A 26272-nucleotide genomic window follows, 5' to 3' on the forward strand; every position below is an offset into this window, starting at 1 on the left:
TGTGTGTGTACATATATATTATCCCAGCCTCTAATAATTTGCAATATATGTGTATCTCCATATATATGTGTGTGTGTATATATATATATATATATATATATATATATATATTCAATTTCAATTTCGTATGTAAAAGAAATTCACTCAGTAGAAAATCACAAGCCTTTTACAGACAGAGAGTATGAAATATGGGATTTCTTTCTTCATATTTCAAAAAAAGAGGAGAAAAACATGTGCTTTCATTAAATATTTTCTAGCCTATTTAACAAGGCAAAAATATACTTGCATTACATAAACTCTTCATTTTATGTAATAGGAATATGGTATTTATGTTTGTATCACTTAGAGTTACCAAAGCTCATCCTTTCTTTTATTCCTTTAACTCTTAAGAAGTCACCTTCTGCACCCCTCGACTCCATTGACATCACCCTGCGGAACCCCCTCAGGGTGTTTTTGGACTTTCAGAGCCAAGAAAACAGAATGGTAGGGGAAGGACTGAATGGTGGAAATGCCAAAGTTCTTTGTATTCCCCTTCTATTCCAAACTGGTCCATTCCTTTAACAAATACCATGCATCTGCAAATAGTGATCATGTGCTGTGCACCCAGCCCTACTGTAGGCTCTAGAGAGATCCTTGTGACAAAGACATCCCTTCCCTCATGTAGCTTGCATTTTAGCATGGGAAACGGACAATCAGAGTAAATACAAAAGAAGTAATTTCAGGGAAGGAGCAGAACTAGGAGGAAAATAAAGCAGGGTAGAGGATAGAGACTAATGAGGGGTACTTGAGGTAGAATGCTATAGAGATTGTACAGCTGCCAGATGTTCTGTTATTCTGATGATTGGGATTTGCTGGCTTTCATCAATTACTACGTCCTCCCTCTTCCTCCTCCACCTCGAGAGGGAGAAGAAAGGCAGGGAAAAGCAGAGGACTGAGTGTCATTTCTGGGACAGAGGGCGACTCATCTTTTCTCTGGCTAAAGAAATAAGGGGGGGGGGGCGGTTAGCAAGGAGGTCCCCAGAAGTGACTCTGGCTGGAACTGCTAAAGGAGAGAATAAACCCCAGGGAGAGAAGATGGTAAAGAAATCTTAGAGCTTCCGAAGTGTGACAAGAAGGGATGAGGAGAGGAAGAACCGTAGGGCAGGGTGAGAGCAGGGAGGGTGAGGAGGCAAAAGGAGTGTGGGATCTTGTACTGAACCATTCCTTCTTGAACTTGAGGCTGGCTGGCCTGAGTGACCTTTTGCTCCCTTCAGTTGTCAAAAGTGCGATAGACCCATTAAAGGGACGTTGAACCAAGGATTATTCATGTAGGGTCATGGAATCTCCAAGAGGTCCCTGGATGGAATTGAAGAGGTTCATGGACTGGCTTAAAAAAAAAAAAAAAAAAGGAAAGGAAGGAAAAAAAGAAAAAAGAAAATCCATCTTTATTTTCACTAAATTCTGACTAAAATTAGGCAGTTTCATCAGACACGATGGCAGGCTACAAACATCACATTACAGGTGTGGCGGATATCTTGAGGTATCATTTTGGCTCATTACAATTTCGGAAGTACACTGAATAGGACGCCTGCCCTGGGATCTTATTCTTCAGTGCATCAAGAAGCACATTTTCTCAAATATCCTGATAGCTGCATTTCAATATAATTGGTTTCCTTCATAATCCTCTGCCTTCTGTTTTATGCATTTAAAAGCAGGATGCTGAGAAGGAGTTCAGAAGCCTCAGCGCCCTGCCAAAGGGGGTAATAACCCCTGTATTCAACTCTGTTGAGAGCTAGATGGGGAAGATCCCAGTCTTCAGGGCGGTCCACGCCAGAGGGGCCCGCAGAATTGCTTGAGAACACACAGGACTACATTCACCCCTTCGCTCTGGGGCGCCAGGCCGTCGACTTTAGGAGAGAGTAATAATGATCACCACTCTTCTGTCTAGCTTGCTGAGAGTGCTGGGGAGGAAGTCGTCCTGTGGGTCTGGGTTCTGGCGGGCGGTTCAGGGGGAAGAGCGCCATCTGGTGGCAAATGCCCTTCCTGGGCCACGCACGTGTGTTCGTCTTGAGGTTAGGAACGTTCCCGCAAACCGCAGGGGCATTTCCAACCGTCAGGGCTTAGCTCTACCCTGTTTGCCTTGCATCTGTCCAGTCTTGCCAGTTCCCAGCCTAACAGACGCAGTGCATGAGAATCCTCGAGCAAGGTTCGGCAGAATCACATTTTTATGTCTCCTCTTTGGAAATGTCCAGGCGGACAGACAACTCTCTGATCTCATCTCCTATTACACTCACTGTCATCAACAACGCTGGCCTCCTGGTAGTTCCCCAAACAAATGCATGATGCTTCTGCCTCAGGACATTTGCACCTGCTGTTCCCGCTGCCTAAAACTGGGTACCTCCAGGTACCAACAAGGCTCCTTCTCTCACTGCTCTCACAGGATCAGAGACCCATACGCTTTCTTTATTTAATGTTCCTGCATAGTATTTCTCACTTTCATTGTCTTCCTCCTCCTGCTAGAACATGATTTCCATGAGAGCAGTGACTATTATCTCTTCAGTTGATTGTAGCATCCCCTCTGTCTACCAAGTGCCAGCCACAGAGCAGAGAATCCGACGTCTGTTGGATTAAAGGCTCCTATTTCCTGCCAGCAGGAAATCACACTCTCCATTGTGGATGGACCTTGTTTCACTGCCGGCCACGAGATCTGTCCCCCGCCGCCAGCCCCAGACTCACCCAAAGCAAAACTCCGAAAAGCAGAGTGGCCCAAATCTACCTTTCATGTCAATCATGAAAACCAATCTTGGGATACAAGGATCACCCAATTACAAGTTTTGACTGTGAATACCCGGGAACAGTAAGAGAATGCAAATTGACAATGCTTATATAGGAAGGTTGCGTTTTAGTTCCTCCTCGGGAGCTTTTTGAAAATGCCAATGCCAGGGGCACCTGCGTGGCGTAGTTGGTTAAGCCTCCGACTTTGGTTAATGCATCAGGCTCTGTGCTGACAGCTCAGAGCCTGGAGCCTGCTTCGGATTCTGTGTCTCCCCCTCTCTCTCTGCCCCCCTCACCAAAATAAACATTTTTTTAAAAAATGCCAATGGTTAGACGCCTCCGCTAAGGGGTTCTGATCCCATTAGTCTGAGCTGGGGGGTGGGAGGGGGGGATGGCCAGGCTTTGGTAGTTTTGAAAAGCTACCAGGGGACTCTAATGTACAGCCAGGGCTGAGAAACACTGGTTCAGTCCTTTCTGACCAAGCACAGCCATGCATTACTGTTCTTGTTTCTCACGGGTCCATGTCGGTGGGGGAGGGGGGGCGCGCAGGTGTTTTGGTTGCCATGTTACAGGAGATCCAAGAGAATGACTGGGCAGGGCTGGCCAGGAAGTGTAAGAGCTAGGATCTGAATCCAGTTCTGGCCCCGAGTCCAGGACTCTTTCCCACGAGAGGAGAGCAAAAGTCACCTCTACGGGAGACTGAATAGCCACACATAACGACCTCTACTTCTCCTCGGTAGGCTACTTCCAATTACATTTCCTTGTCTTCTCCTTTTGTGCCCAGCACCCAGCACATTCTAGGCCCTCCACAAGATGAGTGAGCGAATAAATGAATGGGAAAATGAATGAATGAGTAAATGGATGAATGAATTAATGCATGAATGAATGAATCAATGGAGAAATGAATGAATGAGTAAATGAATGAATGAATGGAGCCATTGTGTCCTTGACCCATTTGCTGTATTGTTCTCAGCAAATTCATCGTCAGTTTGAGTGTGCCTGTCCTGATTTGGTGGGTACGCTTCTGGGTAAAGTTAGACCCAGGCTGCTTTTACTCCAGTAACATCGGAGCTCACATCCTACCCTGGTCAGGGGACCTCTCTTTCCTTTCCTTTTCTCCAGAACATTTCTGCAGCTGACATGAAGGAATTGAATTTGTGTCTGCTCAGAAATCCCAAACCAGCAGGCTTGTCATAAGTGGGTCTCAGTGGAATAATTCTCTTTCCCAGCAAGTCAAAGTGGGAAGAAGGATCCTCATTAAGATGTTGTCACTTAAGATGTTGTCGCCAATTTCTTTCCAGATGAACCTAATGGTGCCCCACACACTGAAAAACACCCATCACCTCCAGTCAATGATGTTATAGTCATGTGACCAAGCGCGTGACCGGAGCCTGTGGTCCCAGGGTTTCCCGGCTTCAGCACTATTGACGTTTGGGGCTGGATAATTAATTCTTTGTTGTGGGGGCTGTCCTGTGCACTGTAGGATTGTGGTAGGCATCCCTGGCTGCCAGATGCCAGGAACACACTCTCCCCATGAGGCTAATTTTGTGTCAACTTGGCTGGGGCACGGTGCCCAGCTCTCTTGTCAAACATTATTCTGGGTGTTTTTGTGAGCGTGGTTGGAGGTGAGATTGCCATTTAAATCAGTAGATTTTGAGGAAAGCAGATTGCCCTCTACAATGTGGACGGGCCTCATCCAATCAATTGGTTAATCAATCCAATCATTGGTTAATGCATCAGGCTCTGTGCTGATAGCTCGAAAACCTGAGTAGAATGAAAGACTGACATCCCCCGAGGCAAGAACGATTTCTGCCAGGAAACAGCCTTTGCCCTTGAACTGCAGTATCCACCCCCCCCCACCCCCCACCCCCACCCCGCCCCAGGTCAGCAGCCTGATGGCCCTTTGACTTGAACTAACAATTTTGAACTTACCAGCTCCCGAAATTGTGTGAGCCAATTCTTTAAAATCAGTCTCTCTGGACTCTTAAATACAGAGAACAAACTGAGGGTGGATGGGGGCAGGGCGGGGAAGGGGAGAAATATGTGATGGGCATTGAGGAGGACACTTGCTGGGATGAGCACTGGGTGTTGTATGTAAGCGATGAATCATGGGAATCTACCCCCAAAACCAAGAGCACACTGTATATGCTGCATGTTAGCCAACTTGACAATAAATTATATTCAGAAAATTTTTTAACATTTTTATTTGTTTTTGAGAGACAGAGCGCGAGCAGGGGAGGGACAGAGAGAGAGAGACACAGAATCCAAAGCAGGCTCCAGGCTCCGAGATGCCAGCACAGAGCCCGACTCGGGGCTCGAACCCATAAACCTTGAGATCATGACCTGAGCCGAAGTCGGACGCTTAACCGACTGAGCCACCCAGGTGCGCCAAAAAATTTTTTCTTTTTTTTTTTAATTTATTATTATTTTTTAATTTACATTCAAGTTAGTTATCATACAGTGCAACAATGATTCCAGGAGTAGATTCCTTAGTGCCCCTTACCCATTTAGCCCATCCCCTCTCCCACAACCCCCTTCAGTAACCCTCTGTTCTCCATATTTAAGAGTCTCTAATGTTTTGTCCCCCTCCCTGTTTTTATATTATTTTTGCTTCCCTTCCCTTATGTTCATCTGTTTTGTATCTTAAAGTCCTCATATGAGTGAAGTCTTATGATATTTGTCTTTCTCTGACTGACTGATTTTGCTTAACATAATACCCTCTAGTTCCAAATGGCAAGATTTCATTCTTTTTGATTGCCGAGTAATACTCCATTGTGTATATGTATACCACATCTTCTTTATCCATTCATCCATCGATGGACATTTGGGTTCTTTCCCTACTTTGGCTATTATTGATAGTGCTGCTATAAACATGGGGGCACATGTGTCCCTTCAAAACAGCACATCTGTATCCCTTGGATAAATACCTACTAGTGCAATCGCTGGGTTGTAGGGTAGTTGTATTTTTAATTTTTTGAGGAACCTCCATAATGTTTTCCAGAGCGGCTGCACCAGTTTGCATTCCCACCAACAATGCAAAAGAGATCCTCTTTCTCTGCATCCTCGCCAACGTCTGTTGTTGCCTGAGTTGTTAATGTTTGCCATTCTGACAGGGGTGAGGTGGTATCTCATTGTAGTTTTGATTTGTATTTCCCTGATGCTGAGTGATGCTGAGCATTTTTTCACGTGTCGGTTGGCCATCTGGATGTCTTCTTTGAAGAAGTGTCTATTCACGTCTTTTGCCCATTTCTTCACTGGATTTTTTGTTTTTTGGGTGTTGAGTTTGAGAAGTTCTTTATAGACTTTGGATACTAACCCTTTATCTGACATGTCATTTGCAAATATCTTCTCCCATTCTGTCAGTTGCCTTTTAGTTTTGCTGATTGTTTCCTTCGCTGTGCAGAAGCTTTTTATTTTGGTGAGGTCCCAGTTGTTCATCTTTGCTTTTGTTTCCCTTGCCTCCAGAGACATGTTGAATAAGAAGTTTCTGTGGCCAAGGTCAAAGAGGTTTCTGCCTGCTTTCTCCTCAAAGATTTTGATGGCTTCCTGTCTTACATTGAGGTCTTTCATCCATTTTGAGTTTATTTTTGTGTATGGTGTAAGAAAGTGGTCCAGGTTCATTTTTCTGCATGTCGCTGTCCAGTTTTCCCAGCACCACTTGCTGAAGAGTCTGTCTTTATTCCATTGGATATTCTTTCCTGCTTTGTCAAAAATTAGTTGGCCATATGTTTGTGGGTCCATTTCTGGGTTCTCTATTCTGTTCCATTGATCTGAGTGTCTGTTCTTGTGCCAGTACCATACTGTCTTGATGATTACAGCTTTGTAATACAGCTTGAAGTCCATGCGCCAAAAATTTTTTTAACTTACCATATGATTTAGCAAAAACTAAAAAATAAATAAAAATAAAATCAGTCTCTCTGCATATGCATACACAGCTCTTACTGATTCTGTTTCTCTGGACAACTCTAATACAGCCCCAGTAGTAACAACTGAAAATGTCTCCAGGCATTGCCAAGTGACCCCCGGGGTGGGGGTGGGGGGCCAGATGAGGCTGGCATTCTCTCACAGCTTAGTTTCTGGAGAGGCTGACCTGGATAGAATAGTCTAGAACCTAGTGGAAGCTGAACTATCTTCAAGAATGTGTTCTTTGTGTAGAATTTGGTTGGAGTTCTCAGTAATCTCTGGAATATCCTAAGTTGAAACTAATCAGTCCTCGCCTTGAGTCCTTGAATTCTCTCTTCTGGAAAGACTATATTCTACCTGCCCGAATTTTACTTCAAAGAAAAATAAAAGGAAATCACCTTTGAATCCAGTCCTTACAAATGTTCTCACTTATAGGGCTCTCTCTCTCCGTTACTTTATATTAAAAAAATGCAGTATTGCTTGGAGAAGGTGAGCTGTTTGCTAGCTCCATTAATGTGTACTGTGGGTGCTAAATAGAGGCACCTGAAAGAATTTGTTTTACAAAAAGGCAAAAACTTCAATGTTGTAAGTCCTTTCTGAATACAGTATTGAGTGACTTCAAATGTGCCTCTCTTGATGACAAGGGCACTCCCACCAAAAACGAATAGGGAGACTTTACTGATAAAATGTGAGAGTAAGAGCAAACGATATTCCACGTTTGCATGTTATTTTAAAAAAATGTTTAATGTTTGTTTTTGAGAGAGAGAGAGACAGAATCTGAAGGGGGGAGGGACAGAGAGGGAGACACAGAATCTGAAGCAGGGTCCAGGCTCTGAGCTGTCAGCACAGAGCCTGACGTGGAGCTTGAACTTGGGAATGGTGAGATCATGACCTGAGCTGAAGTCAGGTGCTTAACCCATGGAGCCAGCCAGGCGCCCCTGCTTATTATTTTAAGTGTGGCTCTAAATATGTCCATGTTACTAAATAGATGAAATAGTCCCAGGAGACATCTGGCTAGTGCCCCTGTGTCCATAAACGTTTACTAACAAGCTGGCTTGGGGGGCACTTCCGGGGGCGCTAACACTGACAAAGGAAGGCGCAGTGAGTACTGAATACTCAGGCGTTGGTAGCACTTGCTAAGACAGAAGGACCAGAGATTGAACATCCCCCTCCTTCTTCTCCCCCCTCCCCCTCTGCTCTTCTCCTTTGCTTTTTCTTCCCAGCCTCGTGTTCTGCTTCACTCTCTGGCTTCGTCTATTCTCTTTGCTTTGCTCTCCTTCCTCTGTCCTTATTCCTCTCAGGCATATACCTTTCAAAGATTTCCATCCCCTTGGGCATATATCCTCCCTTTTTGTTCACAGATCAAATTCTGATGGAGGGAAGAGAAAGATCCAGAAGTGGGTGGAAAGCCAATTCTGAGAAGTCACCATGGAATGTCAGTGGGGAGGAGCCTCTCCCGACGCACAGGGTCTGCAAAAAGTCATGCGGTTCCAACCACAAATTCGGCAGAATATCACCCACGGCCCCCCACCCATGTGAACCTCAAAACGGGACTCCCACTGCCTAATTTCAACAGAGCAAACAGGAGAAAAAACGAAAAGTAAAGGTTATGTCTTAGTTATTCCTTCCACTGCAGGTGCGAATTTGCTGCAAGAATCAGCATTTTTTCTTTTTAAATCAGATTGATTTTCCTACACTCCCATTCACCAGAGGGAGTGAATGTTTTCAGCTGGTTTAGAAAGTCCTCCCTTGTTCATGGATCAGGGAGTCCTCCAAGGCTCTTAGCTGCCTGTAAAATTGAGGAAGGGGTCCTGTAATGTTTTAGTTCATCATGGCTGCCAAGGAAACGCCCATTCGCCAAGCCCCATGACCTTGAAGGGCAGGCCCTTTGGCTCCGCCTCCCCCCACTTTCCGAGAGTCCCACCTTCCCTGACTCCACCTCCACCCCCTTCCGATCCCAGCCCTCCCAACCCCTGCAGCAGTTCCCCTCCACTTAGGCTCCATTCTTCCAGGATCTCCTCTTTTTTATTTTTTTATTTTTCTTCTCTTCCTTACCCTCCCCTCCCCTTCCCTCCTCTCCTCTTCTCCTTTTCTCCTTTCCCTTCCCTTTTCTTTCCTTTCTTTCTCTTTCTCTTTCCTTCTTTCCTTCCTTCTTTCCTTCTTCTTTCCTTCCTTCCTCCCTCCCTTCCTTCCTCCCTCCCTTCCTTCCTTCCTTCCTTCCTTCCTTCCTTCCTTCCTTCCTTCCTTTGTCTGTCCTGCCGAGGAACATGGGGTGAGGACAGGACAAACGCCTCTCGATCTTTCAGTCCTAGCTATGAGAATGAGGCCACATTCATGCCCTAGTAACTTATTCTCCAATGCTTCTATTCTCTGATTTTCAGACTTTGCTGAGTTTTCTCAAAAGCTCCTGCTTGAAATATTTGAGCCAACGGTGAGGTTGTACTAACCTTATTTATTTGTTTTGTTGGTGTCAGTTATTCTTAGGTAATGTTCCTGATTCGCATTATTTCTTCATTATTTTTTCTTTCGTTCCCATGAAAAAGGCAGGGTAACTAAATGAGCGAGTCTGGAATTGGGTCGTGTGTTCCAGTACTCTCCCTTGAGCGTGTTCAGAAGTATTATCACCCTTTTTCCCCGGTCCTTGCCTAATATGTGTAATTTATAGGTATTTTAAAATTAGTCTTACGAATACTCATGTTCTCAGATGTATTCAAAAGATGCCATGTGGGGCCAGGCCAACATTTCTCAGAGTTTAACCGCAGTGTCATTAAAGGGCTAGAGTCACTTGTCCCTTGTAAGGCAAGAGTCTGGAAGACCAAGCTTGCAACTCTTTCTTTATAAGAGCTCTTAAAATCTGTTCCTTCTTTTCACCCCCTGCCCTCGGCACATCGGTCTGGACCCATGTCACTCTGTGCTCAGGGGACTGAAATGATCCTCAGTTATTCCTGCCGGTGGCCTGTCCATATCTGCCACCGTCACTTCTTCGCTGAGCACCGTCCACCCCCCTCCCCCGCCAGCAGATGCATCTTTGAGGGTTTCTGCCGATGCTACCTCACTACAGCCGCCATCTCCAGAAGCAACCCTCAACCCGTAACTGGTGGGAGCTTACGTGTGTCAACACCCCAGCTCCTGTACCCCTTGGGTGTGTGTTCTACACTGGCTCCCAGAGTTCCCCAACAAGGTTAATCTCCAGTTACCCGCAATGGTAGATAGCTTCAGAGTGAACACTTTGTCGGCAGCCTTCTTTTCCTTCTCTCCCCCAGTTCCATACTGGTATTTCCTGGCACTGCCTCCAAAATCAGTCCTTTTCCCTTGGATTTTTGTTTTAGGGTTGACTTCTGGAGGAATTCAGTTCCAAGACACTGCCTGCCATGCCGCTAAAGCGTTTTGGCACAGTCTTGTTACATTGAGCGTTCTTAAAAAGGTCAAAGAGATTTGGGGCATCTGGGTGGCTCAGTCGGTGGAGCATTTCACTCTTGGTTTCAGCTCTCATCGTGATCTCACAGTTTTGGGAGCTTAAGCCCTGCATCAGGCTCTGTGCTGACAGCTCGGAGCCTGCTTGGGATTCTCTCTTTCCCTGTCTCTCTGCCCCTTCCCCATTGTGCTGTCTCTGTCTGTCTCAAACTAAATAAATAAACTTAAAAAAATAAAGTTCGAAGAGAGTAGCAAAAACAAACCAACTTTGCAAACATCACTATCTCCCCTCAGAAATTATGGTCAACCTCCAGTGAATGGAACAAATGGTTCTTAGTCTATGACCTGGGACTGTGTATAACACAGCCTTTTTCTACCTACGGTAATTTTATTTCCTGGAACCCCCACTCCACATGGAGATTGCAACCGTTTGTGTCTACTCACCCTTTCCTAGGGGACACAGTGTTTGTCTTGACCCCGAGAATTTGCTGGGGGCACAATTCCCACCACCTCAACGCTCCCCCACCCATTTCGGTATATCTAAGGGTACCACCCATTACAACCCGCATCCTCTTTGTGGGCCTTTTTTCTGCTAAACCCACCACGACTTTGGCACTTTGTTGACTCCTATCCTGGCCTCCCACCTGGATGGTGAGCCCTGCCTGGGGAAGATGAACTTCACCTCTTTTAGACCTATAGTGCAGCCCCATAAACACTAGACAAGGAGGCAAAATCCAGACTCTACCATTTATTAATGGAGTAACTGTGGTCAACATAGATATCACCTCTCAACTCCTGTGTTTCTATTTGTGACATGGGTGTGATCTAATCCCCACCACATGTGGTTGTCCTGATAATTTGAGTGGCATAATAAATCATAGAATTGCTCTAGAAACTAACAAGTGGTATCCAGAAGTTAGTCGTGACGACACGACTGGTAGAAAACTCCCCCTACAGCTGTAAAGTGGGAATGATACGGTGGCATAAGACCAGGGGCTCCCTGGAGAGCAAGAATGTGACGCTCAGGAAAAATCAGGAAAATACACATCCTTACACGGAGTTTGCCAGAACCCGTTCTTGGGCCACAGAATCAGATGATCATAGCTACTTCACAATATGCATTAATTCTACAAAGTTTACTGTTTCTTTTGAATGCTTATTTCTTTTTGAGAGAGACAGACAGAGACAGAGCACAAGTGGGGGAGGGGCAGAGAGAGAGGGAGACCCAGACTCCGAAGCAGGCTCCGGGCTCCGAGCTGTCAGCACAGAGCCTGACGCGAGGCTCAAACTCGTGAACCATGAGGTCATGACCTGAGCCAAAGTCAGATACTCAATGAACGGAGCCACCCAGGTGCCCCAACAAAGTTTGTTGTTTGAGGTCAGATCCTTTTCTCCACTGCTCAGAACACTAAGATGGTTCCTCTTTTCGCTCCAAGTAAAACCCGAAGTCTTCAATCTGGCCTAAAAATCCATTTATGCTTTGCCAAGCACTCCTACGCACCTTGTGTCCTGCTAGTTTCTTCCCTTAGCCGACACCAGGGACACAGGCCTCCTCCCTCTTCCTCAAGGACACCAGTCATGTGTGATGATGGATGACTCCCGCCTTGTATCCCCTGTTCTAGCTCTTTCCTCTGCCTGGAAGGCTCCTCCCCCAGAGATGTTGGGCCAACTCCCAAGTCTTCTCTGAAATCTCTCCTTCTCAATGACGTCACTCTGACCACCCCATTTACGATTGTAATCTGTCCGCCCAACCTGGCTCTCCCATTACCCGGCTTTATTCTTTTCACTGTGGTACCCGTAACATCTCCTCCAGTGCACTTAGCTCTCATTTGTTACTGTTGGATGTTTATTGGCAGGGAGTCTTACTTTTGTTGGTTAATATGTCCCTAGCGCCTAACACAGTGCCCAGGACATACCAGCCACTGAATAAAGATGGTTGCTGGATTTGTTGACGTAAGTTCTTACTGTGTGCCAGTGAAGAAAATGACCATGATCCCTACTCTTAGGGGTTTCTAGTTCAGCAGTGGCACTTATTTAACAGATGCTATTGACAACCAAATACATGCCAAGCAATCTTGGAAGCAAGTCCTGGAAATATGACAGCAAACAAGACAATTTCCCAGCTCTTGTATGGCAAATTTATCTGAAATGGTACAATGATGGGGTTAAGCGTCTGACTTTGGCTCAGGTCATGATCTTGTGGGTTCGTGACTTCGAGCCCCATGTCGGGCTCTGTGCTGACAGCTCAGAGCCTGGAGCCTGCTTCAGATTCTGTGTCTCCCTCTCTCTCTGCCCTTTCCCTGCTCATGCTTGCTGTCTCTCTCTCTCTCACTTTCTCTCTCTTTCAAATATAAACGATAAAAAACTTTTTTTAAAGAAATGGTACAATGATGTTTAAAAAAAACAGATATTGGAGCACCTGGGTAGCTCAGTTGGTTAAGCGTCCAGCTTTTGGTTTCCACTCAGGTCATGATCTCTTGGTTCATGAGTTCGAGCCCCGCATTGGGCTCCACTCTAATAGCGTGGAGCCTGCTTGGGATTCTCTCTCTCTTCCTTTCTCTTTGCCCTTTCCATGCTCACTCTCTCTCTCTCAAAATAAATAAATAAACTTTAAAAATTAAAAAAAAAAAACATATCAAGGGGTGCCTGGGCAGCTCAGTCGGTTAAGCGTCCGACTTCAGCTCAGGTCATGATCTCACAGTCCATGAGTTCGAGCCCTGCCTCAGGCTCTGTGCTGACAGCTCAGAGCCTGGAGCCTGCTTTGGATTCTGTGTCTCCCTCTCTGTCTGCCCCTCCCCTGCTCATGCTCTGTCTCTCTGTCTCAAAAATAAATAAAAACATTAAAAAATAAAAATAAAAAAGTAAAAAAAAACATATTAAAATATGTAAAGTTCTTGGCCACCAAATTTAAAATTCTAGATTGTTATTTTAGTGTCCCTGTCTTACAGACAGGTACCAAGGGCACCCCGCCTTACATATACCAAATCTTAACAAAGATGTATCAAAACAAACACCGAATTGTGTAGCTCCCCAAGACTGAACTTCTACTTTCAATACTAGGATGTATTTTGATTCAATAGTTTGTATAATTTATTGTCGATGGTGGCTTTTTTGAGGGCCTATTGCTTTGAGTTGTTCAATACTAGATCATATGTTGAAGAATATATAACAGAAATTAAATCTTGCCCCCCCAAATATAAGAAGGGCAGAGGATTAGTCTTCTTTTTTTTTTTAATGTTTTTTTAACATTTATTTATTTTTGAGACAGAGAGAGACAGAGCATGAACGGGGGAGGGGCAGAGAGAGAGGGAGCCACAGAACCAGAAGCAGGCTCCAGGCTCTGAGCCATCAGCCCAGAGCCTGACACGGGGCTCGAACTCAGGGACCGCGAGATCGTGACCTGAGCTGAAGTCGGACGCTCAACTGACTGAGCCACCCAGGCACCCCAAGTCTTCTAAAACCCTAGTGATGATTCCGGTTTTCATCCTGGTCTTGCCACGGAACTAGTCATGTGACTTTGGCAGGCCAAGAGCAGACGCTCCCATCCCCCCACGAGTCAGAACCTGCTGCAAGAGGTGAGAGGTATGGTGGGCTGAGAGCCTCCAGCCCTCACCCCTTCTGGGTCCACCACGGTATTCAAGCCAAGGCCACAGTCTCCCAGGGTGGCTGCAAGCCAGGCACAGAGCAATGGCCAAGGCGCACCATCCGCATTCCTGTCCCAACTGGGTCTCTTCCGAGGAGACACTCCAGCCTGGCCGAAAAACTTCTGGACCTTTCAATGGGTCTCTTCCCATCAATCCTGCCTTCCTGCGTTGCAGTTGGAGGCGCTCCCACTTAACCGTGTTTCCACTTTCCTTTACATTCCCTGCGTACATCTCTTACATTTCTAACTCTGTCTTTGCTTTGCACTTCCCAGAAAGCTTGAAATAACACAAAAGGTACCAGCAGTGATTCCAGAAAGCTGGCAATCAGATGGGGTTTTGAGACTGGCTTATTCACCATGGCTGGCGAGGAGGATCACAATCCAAGTGGTATGTGAGGCACGGCTAGTCCTTGGCATCAGATGGTTGGTTGCTCGGTTACAAAAAAATAAAAATAAAAATAAAAAAAATCACCGCGGGTGACCGGGGGACATCTGGCGGAGGGGAATTGCCAGCACAGTGGCCCAGGCATTTTGAAAGTTAAAGGGGGTCCGGTGTATTTAAGGAGAGTGAAGTTGGAGGGTTCCCTGCCGAGTGATAATGAGAAACTGGAAGCAGGTGAATAAGGACCACCGGGAGAGCCAGAGGCCTCCATGGTAACTTACAAAGGTGGTACCATGCAGAGCTTGCAGAGGTGACCCACGCCTTTCTAATTAAGAGCTAGACTTCCCTTGTGCAGGAAGATACTGCAGATGCCTCTCCCTGCAAGGCAACACCCGCTCCCCCCTCAGCTGCCCCTCCTGGCTGGCAGGCCAATAACTGCAGTTACCTCCCAGCATGACCGAGCCGGGGACAGGCTGGGCCTGATTACAGAGAAAAGAGAGTATGCCCCCGAAGACCTGCGAGGATTGGCCAGCATATACCGTCAGGGGCAAAGGAGGAGCCGGGGGTGGGGGGGATTGTGAGGGTGTTTGACCAAGGGGTTAGAAGGTGAAAGTGAACAGGCAGGGAAACGTTGACTTGGAGTCACTTTCTTGGGACATGGGATTTAACACCCCGGCGAGGACCCCGGGGAAGGGGGCGAACACACTGCCATGTGGCTTTCTAAAGCCTGGAGAGCAAAGGTGAGACGCCTGAGTTGCCGTGGCAGATGGCAAAATAGGATGGAAAAAAATAGATGGAAAATAGGATCAGAAGCAGTTCGCATTCGTTGGAATGAACAACAATATTCATTTACAGTTCTGTACCAGGGCCATGTTAGCTCGCCCACCTCCTGTCTTAATATAGTCCGGAGAGATCTGGACCATCTGGACAACCTGAAGAACTTCACATTGATCCGTCACATCGATAAGATGAAGACACGGCTAGTGGGCTGGAGACCTTGGTAAGAAACACGTGTGCCGGAAGCTGGAAGACAAACTCTGTAAAGATTCAGGGACAAACCACTTCAGTAAAGCTTTCGGGAATCCTAAAAGGTAGGGCTGAAAAGAAGGAGGTACACATTTTTAAGGCCAGGGATATGTCAGGCAGTCCCCTCCACAGTAAAGGCATTTTGCTACATCCTGCGTTCCCTATTATGAAATAAAAAGTACAATGCCACCTCTTGCACATGTAGGGATCCTGTCCCAGTGCGTACCCCAGAGGACATGGAAGGATGCCAGCCCTAAGTGGGGCCTGGATCGGGAAAGAACTGCACAGCAGGTCCAGGCTGTAGTGAAGGCAGATTTCCCACTTAGACCAGAACATCTGGCAGACCCTGTGGTGTGGAGGTGTCAGTGGTGAGAAAAAAATGCAGCGTAGAATTCATAGTAACCCGATTAGGAAGATCCCACCACAGGACCTTGGTGTTCTGGCCCGGGATCATGCCATGTGTAATGGAGAGCTCCTGGCATGTTCCTGAGCCCTAACAGAGATAGAATACTTGACTATAGCATAGCATTGACCATCCGTCCAGATCTATTCATTAAGAGCCGAGTTCTGTCTTGCCTGTCAATTCACAAGGCCAGATGGGCCCGGCCATGTAAGACAGAAATGATGCATCAGGAACTGGGCCCGAGTAAGACCAGAGGACACAAGTTAGCTGCGTGATCAGGGAGCACAGACCTCCATATCACCCACATGATGGTACCAGCTCCCTTCCCCAAGCTCTCATCCATGATCTGATAATAATGTGTCATACAGACAGCTGGAGGAGCAGGAGAAAGCCCAAGCATGGATTACAGATGACTGGGCTCAGTTTGTGGGGGAGAAACTGAAACCCAACAACAGCATTACATTCTCATACGGGCCGAAAGACAGTGGAGAGGGAAAATCTTTTTAGAGGGCAGGCGGTGCTCCTTGTCATCCACTTTATGGAGAAGGAAAGTGGCCCAAAATGAGAACATATAGAGATTCCTAATCATTGGACAGTGGCCCAACCAACTGGTCAGAGCCTGGAGGGAAAAGGATGATGGGAAATAAAAACCATCCACAGGGTAAAGGCGTGTGGATGAGACATACGGAAATGGACAGAAGATGTGAACATTTCATGTTAATACCAGTCAAAAGGCATCCGCCTTGAACATTGGACGACTAGGTTGACAAGATGACTCAACCAGTTGACATCAGTTCTCAGCCCTGGGTACTCTAGAACTGGCATGATGGGTACATGAGTGGCGTGGTCATAATGTCAGAGATAGAGGCTACACATGGGCCCAACGGCATAACTTCCACTTACCAACGCCAACCTAATTACTTCCTCTGAATGTCGAAACTGCCAGCCACAGAACCAGTGCTGAGCCCCTGACATGGCTTTATTTCCCAAAGAGACCAACAGCTACCATCCACCCACAGTTGATGACACTGGGCTCCTTTCAATCCGGAATGACCAGCAGTTTCTCTCCCTAGGAACGGAGTCCTATTCCAAGTATGGGCTGGCCTTTCCTGCCCACGGAGCCTCTGTCAGCATCACCGTCTAAAAGCTTATGAAGTGCTTGATCGATAGGCACAGAACCCTACATAACAGTATGTGAGCGGGGGATACAATTTAAGTCAAAAAAGGTCATGTGATCCACAGGTCATATTCCACGCTGTACCATCCAGAGGCAGTCAGCCTGATAGAGTATTGCAATGGCCTGCTGACAGGGCAGCTGGAACACCCCCTAAGAGGCCATCATCTACAAACATGGGGAGCTCTCTTCCAGAATGTAGAATAAGTCCAAACCCAAGATCCCTATATGATGTTGTAAGAAGAATGCAGGGGTCTAGGAACTAAGGGGTAGACGCAAGGATGGCCCCACTTCTCCTTCTCAATGAAACTTGGGGCGATTTGTGCTTCCTGCCCCCCAAGACTTTGAGCTCTGTAGGGTTAGCGGTCCTTGTCCCCAGAGAGAATGCGTTTTTGCCAGGGGACAGAGCAAGAGTTCCACTGAGCTGTGGATGCCAGCTGGATATAATGGATTCCTTGTGTCCAGGACCAATGGTGAGAAAAGGAGTCACCATCCCGGCAGGGGCTATTACTTCTGATCATCAGGTGGAGGGGCTAGCTGACGGCCTCCAGAGGCCGCAGCATCAGGCTCCAGCACAGCATTCATGTTGAGGCCATTCTGTCCCTGGGTTGCCCAAACAACGACTGAGCACAGAGAGGGTAGTGGAGCTGGGACATGCCTACACATTTCGGTCTCCTTTAATGGGCAGGCTTGGCTCGGGAGCCCCGTGTTGGCCTGGACTTCCTCAGAGCTCCACTACAGTCTGAACGTCGTCCACCACATCCTCTCCCTTCCGTGTCTCCCTTCACAGGTATCAGGTCAGCACCATGGTCTCAGCCTCCTCCCACTCATTGCTCGCTCTTCTCTCTCTTCTCGCCCCTCATCGGCTTGTCTGCCAATACGTTTCTTGGCCTCCTAATTCTATCTTGGCATCTGCTTCCTGGAGATTTCAAGCAGACGCAATGGGTTGAGGCTAGTTGGTTCATTTTTTTTTTTTTCCTTTCTTTTCAAGGGAGGAGGAAATCGGGGTGGCTAGAAGGAGGGCATCACGGTAACGCCTGATGTGTACTTCCTATTGTTTTTAAATTTTTTTTTTTAACGTTTATTTATTTTTGAGACAGAGAGAGACAGAGCATGAACGGGGGAGGGTCAGAGAGAGAGGGAGACACAGAATCTGAAACAGGCTCCAGGCTCTGAGCTGTCAGCAAAGAGCCCGACGCGGGACTTAAACTTATGGACCACGAGATCATGACCTGAGCCGAAGTCGGACGCTTAACCGACTGAGCCACCCAGGTGCCCCATTAAAAGTTAAATGAGAATAATGGGAAAATGTAGAATTACTAATATGCTTGGTTATCAAGTCTTTATTGCTCACAAATCCAGGAAATCGGACGTTAAAACCAGTCACTGCTTTCCAAAGGGAACACCTCTTATCGAGCCTATAAAGAAAATTTAAACAAAAGTTAAACAAAAACTTAAAAATGTGTGAAGTGTTCTCATTCTAGCTAAAACCTGAAACTGGTCCCCATCGCTTGAGGAGTTTTGGTTTATAAAACCATAGTGCATTGTAAGTGTTCTACATATAAATGGTAACTCGTGGGCTTTATGTGATATTAATTAGTTTTGGTTTTTATGTCTCCATCACCTGCTGACAGGATCTTTCATGAAAAGTGATACTTTATACTACAGTCAGATAAACTTTTATTTTGGTCATGTCATTTTCGTGCTGCCCTTAAGCGTGTAACCAAAGAAAGTAAATTAGGACAAAATCGGTTTTGTGCTTCTAAGATAGCAACCAGGACATTAGGAGTGCACGATTAATGTTTGGACTATATTAGTGTACTTTTAAGCAAATCTATGGTATTGAAAAACATAATCCACTCTACTCAGAAGCAGTGCTTTTTTACTAAAGGAAAATGTGTTGGCAACTGTTCCGTTTCCATGGATTTGTGATTCTAATAGGCCCTGAAAATAAAACTCGATCTTTGCCAAAATCTCACTTATGCTTTATATCAATAACATGCCCTTTATCCCTGCTTACACATTTGGGAAGCAGAGAAACAACACCAATTAGTTAAAAATCCATTAATTAGAACTCTAAAGAACTGATTTTAGGAAAGGGGAGATGTGTGGGAGCTAACACCTAACACTTTATTTTTATGAAAAAGAGAAAAATTGCACAAAATCATGAGGAATTGAAAAAAAAAAAAGCAAACATCTTTCAGAATACATTTAACAGTAGATATTTCAAATTTAAGCCATTTTCAACATATAATAATATTAAATAACTAATGGCGACCTCAAGCAGCAAGGAGGATACAGTTATGCCCAAGACATTCTACTTCCAGAAACAAATGTATTATACATTTAATTCTTTAATTCTGGTGATGCAAAAGGAAGGACCAGAAGATTAAAGGGTTTAATCCTCAGTTAACTAGGAAATCAAATCAACAACTAGAAATCCATTCTTTAAACGAGTGGCTCTTAATTTAGCTACATGGTAGCCCGATCTGGGGAATTTTCAAAATCCTCAATGCCTAGGTCCTACTTCGGACTAATTAAATCAGCATTACGGGTTTGTTTTGTTTTGCTTTTTTGACTCCACAGGTGATTCTGATGTGTGGCCAAGATTGAGATCCACCACCTTGAATACTACAATTATTTTAATTTTTAGCTTACTACAGTTATTTTAAGTTTTAAACCAGATTAGTTTACATTGTAGATTAAATCTCTACTGCTGGATGGAAGCATATTTGCCAAGTGACCTTTAATTTTACTAGAGTACTGGAAAAATAATTACATCCAAATGCCATGATTAACATTATGTTTGATGGTCTTCCAGTCCTGAGGGTGGCCATGTAACCCAGTTCCGGGCTCTGAAATAGAAGGTAAATGCTGCTCGTTTTTTTTTCTTCTGGGATAGAAAGACAGAGTCCTATTTGGGTGGAAAAGTAGATTTCATCCCTTTCCCCATTCTCCTAGTCCTAAACTCTAATATATATCCTGAAACTGAGTACATCTGGCTTCAGAAAGCAACAGTGAAATAAGTCAGAGAAAAACAAATATGGTATGCTTTCACTTTTGTGTGGAATCTAAAAAATCCAAGGTCATAGAAACAGAGAACAGATTGGTGGCTGCCAGAGTGGGGGAGGGGGCACTCAGGGGGAGAATGGCTGAGGGTGAACAAAGGACGGGGATGGAGGGAGAAAATAAATAAAAGCAACAAGTGAGAACATTAGAAGTCAACACACTAAGGGTGGCGGAGCCCAGAAATTGAAAGAGCTTGGGTCTTTGATGACACTTGTATCACTGAACTAGAAAACTACCTTTAGAATTTTTGTTGTGAAGAAAATTACCGCTTAAGCCACTATTAGCGGAAATTTTCATTCCTTGCCCTCAAGAGCATTTCTAATGGATACAGCTTGGTTCTCTCTCTGTGTCTTTCTCCTAAATCAAGGTATGAATCACTCAACATTTACTACTGGCTAATAACTTTACAGTTATTTCTTGAGTCATGTAAGCAACCTCAAAAGATAAATACTACTTTTCTCATTTTATGTAAGCAGAAACCGAGGCCCGTACAAATTAACTGTCTTGTCCATGGCCCTATGGACCTTGGATTCTAAGCCAGATTCATTTGATTCCAGTACCAAGCATCTTAATTACAGTGCTATAAAACCTCTTAGATGTGTACAAGTCTGATGGTTCTGATTAAGTTACATGCTCTATCATTTAACAAGAGCATTTTATGCTTGTAGGAATACACATATTCTTAATGCTTGACATTTAGATTATTAGATATTTGAAGAATTAATGGGCTTAATTTGGTTCATTGCAAGGTTATAGACAAGCTTTTTTGTTGTTGTTGTTGCTGTTCTGCAAAGACAGGAGACGCTTTAGACTCATTCCAAACAAAATTGACTCAAGTCAATTCATTTTTTGGTAGCACAAAGGACTTGATAAATAGCATTATTAGTAATAATCTAGGACTTTGGTATGCGATCATTATTTTTCCTCCCTAGTGAAAATACAAATGAATAGTAAGTAGGGTTTTGATGTCTATGTTTAAGGTATTTACATGGACGTGTTTGAGAGGATATGCGGTGCCACTGTCTGTGGCCTTACAAAGAAAAATGTATCCGTTCCAGGTATTGTGTGGTAGGGTGTATCTCTGCTTTTGAGCATTTACTAGAGAACCAATGGATTAGGGAAAGCCGTCCAGGGGCAGTCGTGTTGAGTTTGGAGTCAGGCTCACCCGATCAACTTTACTGTGTTTCCCCTTGTTTCCGTAAAATGAAGGGAGAGGCCTTACTGCAGTTGTTCTTATGAGACTTAAGTGAGCTGAAATGCAAACACACTTATAATACTTAGGGCAAACAGTAAGTACTTCCTAAACAGCTATGTGCTGAGTAGTGGGATGTGTGCGTGAATAATGACAGTCCTGCCCTCGGGAAGTCTAGAAAATTACGTCTTAAGCCTAATGCCTTAAGGGACAAGAGATGGTGTCGTTTGCAAGACAGTAAAATCTGACGCTTCACACACTTGGAATCATGTCCTAATTCCTCAACTTTCCGGGTCGTCAAAAGGTGTGTTATGTCCCAAACCCCAGAACCTGTTAAAGGGACTTTATTTGGGAAAAGAAGATCTTTGCCGTATCACTTAAGTCAGGACCTTCGGATGAGATCGTCCTGTATTATCTCAAAGGGTCTTAAATCCAATGACAAGTATCATAACCAAATATGTGGTGTTAGTTTCTCCAGCTGAAAAGTGGGGATAATATCCTAACTATAGTCTCATTTCCTAGAGTGGAAAATGGGATAATGCAGCCTGGAGACACGAGGAGGCGTTAAAAATGACATTTAATGAGCGCTTACCAGGTTCATTCACTGTGCTAAGCGCTATGTATGATTTATTGATCTCTATTTTATCGAGCTGGTAACAAACATTCAGAGACATACAGTAATTTGCCAAAGCCACAAAGCGAAAAAACCCGGGATTAAAATTCAAACCGACTTCCGAGAACACCCTTTTATCCTTCAGGCTAGACTACCAGAGAGGGTGCAAATGAAAGCACTCTTAAAATAAAAAAAATCAATTATTTTGGTATTAGCTCAGTCGCCACCCCAGGACTCCGTTTCAACAACAGACGCGTGGGCGAGAAGGTGCCTTCCTTTCTCGGGCCTGGGAACGACAGGGTTAACGACGTCACTTTCAGGCGCCGGCGATACGCGATCGCCCTACGGATCCTGTCAAGGGCCAATACCCGCGCACGGCGCAGCCGTGGCGCCTCCAGAGGAAGTGCTGGAAGCGGACCAATAGAAATGCCGAATTTCCGTTTTCCTGGCTAAGGCCTCTCCTTTAACCCCAGCTCCGTTGCGCTGGAAGGAAAAGGCGGGCCTGGGGGCGGGGCAAGTCGAGGAAGCGGAAGCGGCGCCGCGGAGCGTGGCCCCCGCCCGCCTCGGCCCCACGTGTGCGGTGAGTACGGCGGCCTCGGCGGCCGCCCCTGGAGGGGTTCGTTCGCCCCCTTCCCCGAGCTGCAGGGGGTGGGTCTGTCCGAGCCGCCAGAGGGTAGAGGTGCTCGCGCCTGTCACCCGCTGGCTAGTCTTCTGTGGCCTTTTCTGTTCTGGGAGAGTCGGGGGAGACGGGAGACTGGCGACCGGGGCGGGTTCACGACTTGTCCTCCTCTTACTTTGCCCTGAGAGGGCTGCTGGGTTGGCCCGAGCTTCCTTCCTTCTAGGATCCCGGCCCGTGCCCGTGGCGGTCAGCCTTTCTGTCGTGTGTGGCAAACATCCACTCGACCCTGTGCACGCTGGGGGCCGAGGGTACAGGCTGAACGTAGTTGCACGTTATCAGCGCTAGGAAGGAAACGAGCTTGGTGCCGTGGTGGAGGATAGGGGAGTCTGGAGGGGTCTCTAAGCTGATACCTAAAGCGTAAGAGGCAACTCTGAAATCTGGAAGCCCAGGGAAAACTACTTTAAGCAGAGGCAGTAACTTGGGCTAAGTCCTTGCGGTGGCAGCTAGAGAAAGGGGACCAATGTGAACTCGGAGTGCAGCGATACAAGATAAAGTTAGAGGAGTAGCGTGGCCGCGGTTCTGTAAGGCTTTAAAGGCCGTGATGAGTGGTTGAGATTCGATTTCTATACAGTGGGGAAACCCGTTTCTGTTCTCATTTGCAGAAAACATTGGAGGCTCGTAAGGAAGACACCTGGTTGACCTAGGTTCTCTTTAGGAATTGTCTACAATTTCGATTATTATTGAGTATATCATTGAAAAGTATTGGTGTTTTCCATTAGGTGGGTGGTAGTGGAGGTGGAAGTTGACGAGTTGGAAGTATTTTTAAAGGCGGTGTCAAAAGAATTTATGGAAGGATTGAACATAGCAAACCAGGGAGAGCAAAATGTCAAGGGTAACTCTTAGGTTCTCCTGAGATGATGTGTGGCTGGCTGAGATGGCAAAAATAGGGTGGGGTGGATTAGATGAGGATGTTTTTCTTTGGGGGTGTTTTGCAGTGGAGTTATAGTTGAAGAATTTATTTTGGACTTATTAAGGCTGAAGTGCCTGTAAGACACGTAAACCAAGGTGTCAGGGAGGCAGTTAGATACACAAGTCTGGAACCCAAGGAGCAGTTCTGAGTGGGAAGTAATTTGGGAGTTCTCAGCATAGAAAGCCATGGGATTGGATGAGATCACTTAGGGAGGAATGTGGAGAGAGAGGGGGACACTTGAGAAATACCCCTATTTGGAGGTTGCATATTGAAGGTTTACCTCTTTCATAGTTCATTGCTAAGCTTGTTGAGAGGGTGGGATCAGTCACTTGCCCTTCTGTGCCTGGAAAATCTTTGCTGTTTCATTCCACAAGGCAAAATTGGCCTCTTAGCTCTGTGGCTTTTTGAACGCTTTATATGTGATTCAGTTGTAACAGTTATGTTGTGTTTTATTATTTTTTTTAAAAAAAAACCTTTTAATGTTTTACTTATTTTTGAGAGAGAGAGTGTGTGAGCAGGGGAGGGGCAGAGAGAGAGGGAGACACAGAATCCGAAGCAAGCTCCAGGCTCTGAGCTGCCAGCCCTGAGCCGGACGTGGGGCTCAAACCCACGAACCCACAAGATCATGACCTGAGCTGAAGTCGATGCTTAACCAACTGAGCCACCCAGGCGCCCCGATTATGTTGTGTTTTAATTTTGTTTGCTTCTACTCCACCACTTTGAATTTCTTTTTCATCTATTTTATTCAACGCAGTAGCTTTCTAGCACAGAGTGTATAGGTATGCAGTATGTTTCAAGTCCAAGGTGTGAAATTGTAAGAAGGCCATCAAAATGTGCCAGAAAGGATTAAGAATGAGAATCATTTGGGAAAGAAGGTAGGCGTGTGGAGAAGAAATAATAAATTCATTTAAGGACATATGGGTGGCTCATTCAGTTAAGCGTCCAACTCTTGAGTTTTGGCTGAGGTCGTAACCCCCCTGTTCGTGAGTTTGAGACCTGTGTTGGGCCCTGCGCTGACTGCCCTGAGCATGCTTGGGATTTTCTCTCCCCCTTTCTCTATCCCTCCCGTGCTTGCTCTTTCTCTTGTGCGAGTGCGTGCTCTCTCTCTCTCTCTCTCTCTTGCTCTCCCTCTCTCTCAAAAATGAATAAACCAAAAAAAAAAAGTTGTCATTTAAGCTGGATTTGAAGGGTGGGTAGGGTTAATATTTGATAGAATGGCTTTAAAGTTTGAAGACGTTTGGCTTGGGTGTGTTGTTTGTGATGAGGGTATGTTAGGACTAAATTTTGGATGACGGTTTGAAGTATTTCGTGTTGTCAGTTAGGAAACTTTTGAAGCTGTTGGAGCAGCGAGATGGTACGAAATTGGTGACTTTGTAGATCAGGCAGCGGAGAGTGGATCACAGCAGCTGGGATCCAACAGCAAAAACCAAGCTGAGCAAGAGATACAGAGCCTGAATGGGGAATAGCAGAAGGGGAAAAAGAGGAGACAGTTCCGAAAGCCAAAGAAAGGTGCTGATTAGCTGTGATGGTACAGGCTCCCCAAGCAAATGCATCCTGCCAAGTGAAAGAAGTAAGACCCAAAAGGCTATCTACATGCAGCTTGACTTTGTTTATACGACCTGTTTGAAAAGAGGTGCAACCAGAGGGACGGAAAACAGATCAGTGATTGCCACGAGAGCCAGGAGGGGACGATGGCAGAGGGGCTCCCCTGGGGACTTTCTGGAGTTAAAACAGTACCCTAATGCACTTTGGTGGAGGAGACAGGACTCTGCATTTGTCAGAATCAGCGCCCTCCACCAAAGAGTGAGCTTGACTGCGGGTGCAAGAAAGTCAGCCGTCGTGTCTGGAAATGGAATGCAGACCGCGAAAACTAAATCTAACTTGTACAAACCTATAAAATGACCTCACTGAAGGGAGTGGTGGGGGAAGTTGACCTAAGTAATTTTGAAAAACAGTACTGTAAATGGATACTGTTGGGGGGGGGGGGAGAAAGTTGTCAATAAACTGTGGTGGAGTTGGGAAGTTCGTTTCCCATGGGCATACGGTGTGGCATTCTGAAACTACATGTGCTACGCAGATCACTGGTGGCAAGTTTCTCCCTGTCAAGAGAAAAAAGTGACAAGGGAAGAGGGGAAGACCAGAATGAACCCTGTGGCGCTTGATTAGAGTTGGAGACGTTAGTGTGAACTTACTTACCAGATAGACAAAGAAATGCAGGCTCCCGCGTCCACAGACGCTGGTATACGGACCTGGGTATCACCAGCCCCGTCTGGTGCAAAGCCCTAGAAGCAGTGACGTCAAGTGCGCCTCGCGCTCAGATCCTGCCATTCTCAATAAAAGGAACCAGGGTTCCTTGGAGAAGTGGCTGGTTTCAGGGCCAGTGCAGGGAAGTTGCAGGATGAACTTGGCACAAGTGCCAGGAGGTAAGGGCGTGGGAAACCAACCGGATGGGTCACGTCGCAAAGACCGAAGCAGCCTCTGAGATTTCCCGCTGGCCACAGCTGGCGCAGTTTGAGCAACGAAGCAACTATAGGATTGGGTTCGAACCCAAGGAGTAAAATGCGTGCGAGGCCATCTTGATGTAAATACGTGATTAAATAAGTAAATGAAGAAGGGACACACTTCTCCCTGCAGAAGAATTAAAAATATCATTGGTAGACGTAATGCCAGTCAGTACCACTGTGACCTGATGAGAAGGGCACTTAGCTCTGTGATACTCTTCAGAAAGATCCACACCAGTCCGATCACCAGCAAATCTCAGGCAAACCCCAAAGGAGAGTATTGTGCACAGTGACCAGTACTCTTGAGTAGCATCTCGGTCATGAGAAAGAAGAGCGAGACACTGTCACAGGTTGGTGGAAACTAAGGAGACCTGATGACTAACTACCGTGGATCCTGGTCCGGAAGGACGGGCAGAATCCGAAGTTAATAGTATTGTGCTGATCCTCTCTCAGTTTTGACAAAGTGCTGTGGTAAGATGCTAACGTCGGAGGAGTGGACTAGAACATTCGGTTTCTCTTTCCAAACTCTTGTGTAAAACGAAAACTATTTCAAAATGAACGGTGAAAACAAATGTACAGAGAAAATATATAAATGTCTGCATTTTTAGA

At 45.8% G+C, this 26272-nt stretch overlaps 1 protein-coding gene across 4 annotated transcripts in view; it reads left to right on the top strand.

Moving 5' to 3' along the window:
* The window catches only part of PUM3 (pumilio RNA binding family member 3), a 335654-nt gene that overhangs the window by 269561 nt on the left and 39821 nt on the right, over positions 1-26272 (top strand). The window contains exon 1 of one of the 4 annotated variants that reach the window (XM_019463687.2): positions 22048-22153. The exons of 2 other annotated variants lie outside the window; for them this stretch is intronic. The gene's annotated coding sequence lies outside the window, so the exon portion shown is untranslated. Of the gene's footprint in view, positions 1-22047; positions 22154-22200; positions 22222-26272 lie in introns of those variants that run through there. One more of the 4 variants, XM_053907769.1, reaches the window with a different exon arrangement.

The sequence above is a fragment of the Panthera pardus genome, unplaced genomic scaffold (assembly GCF_024362965.1).
Source record: "Panthera pardus isolate Hobbes unplaced genomic scaffold, ASM2436296v1 HiC_scaffold_20, whole genome shotgun sequence".
In the NCBI taxonomy this organism is placed as follows: domain Eukaryota; kingdom Metazoa; phylum Chordata; class Mammalia; order Carnivora; family Felidae; genus Panthera; species Panthera pardus.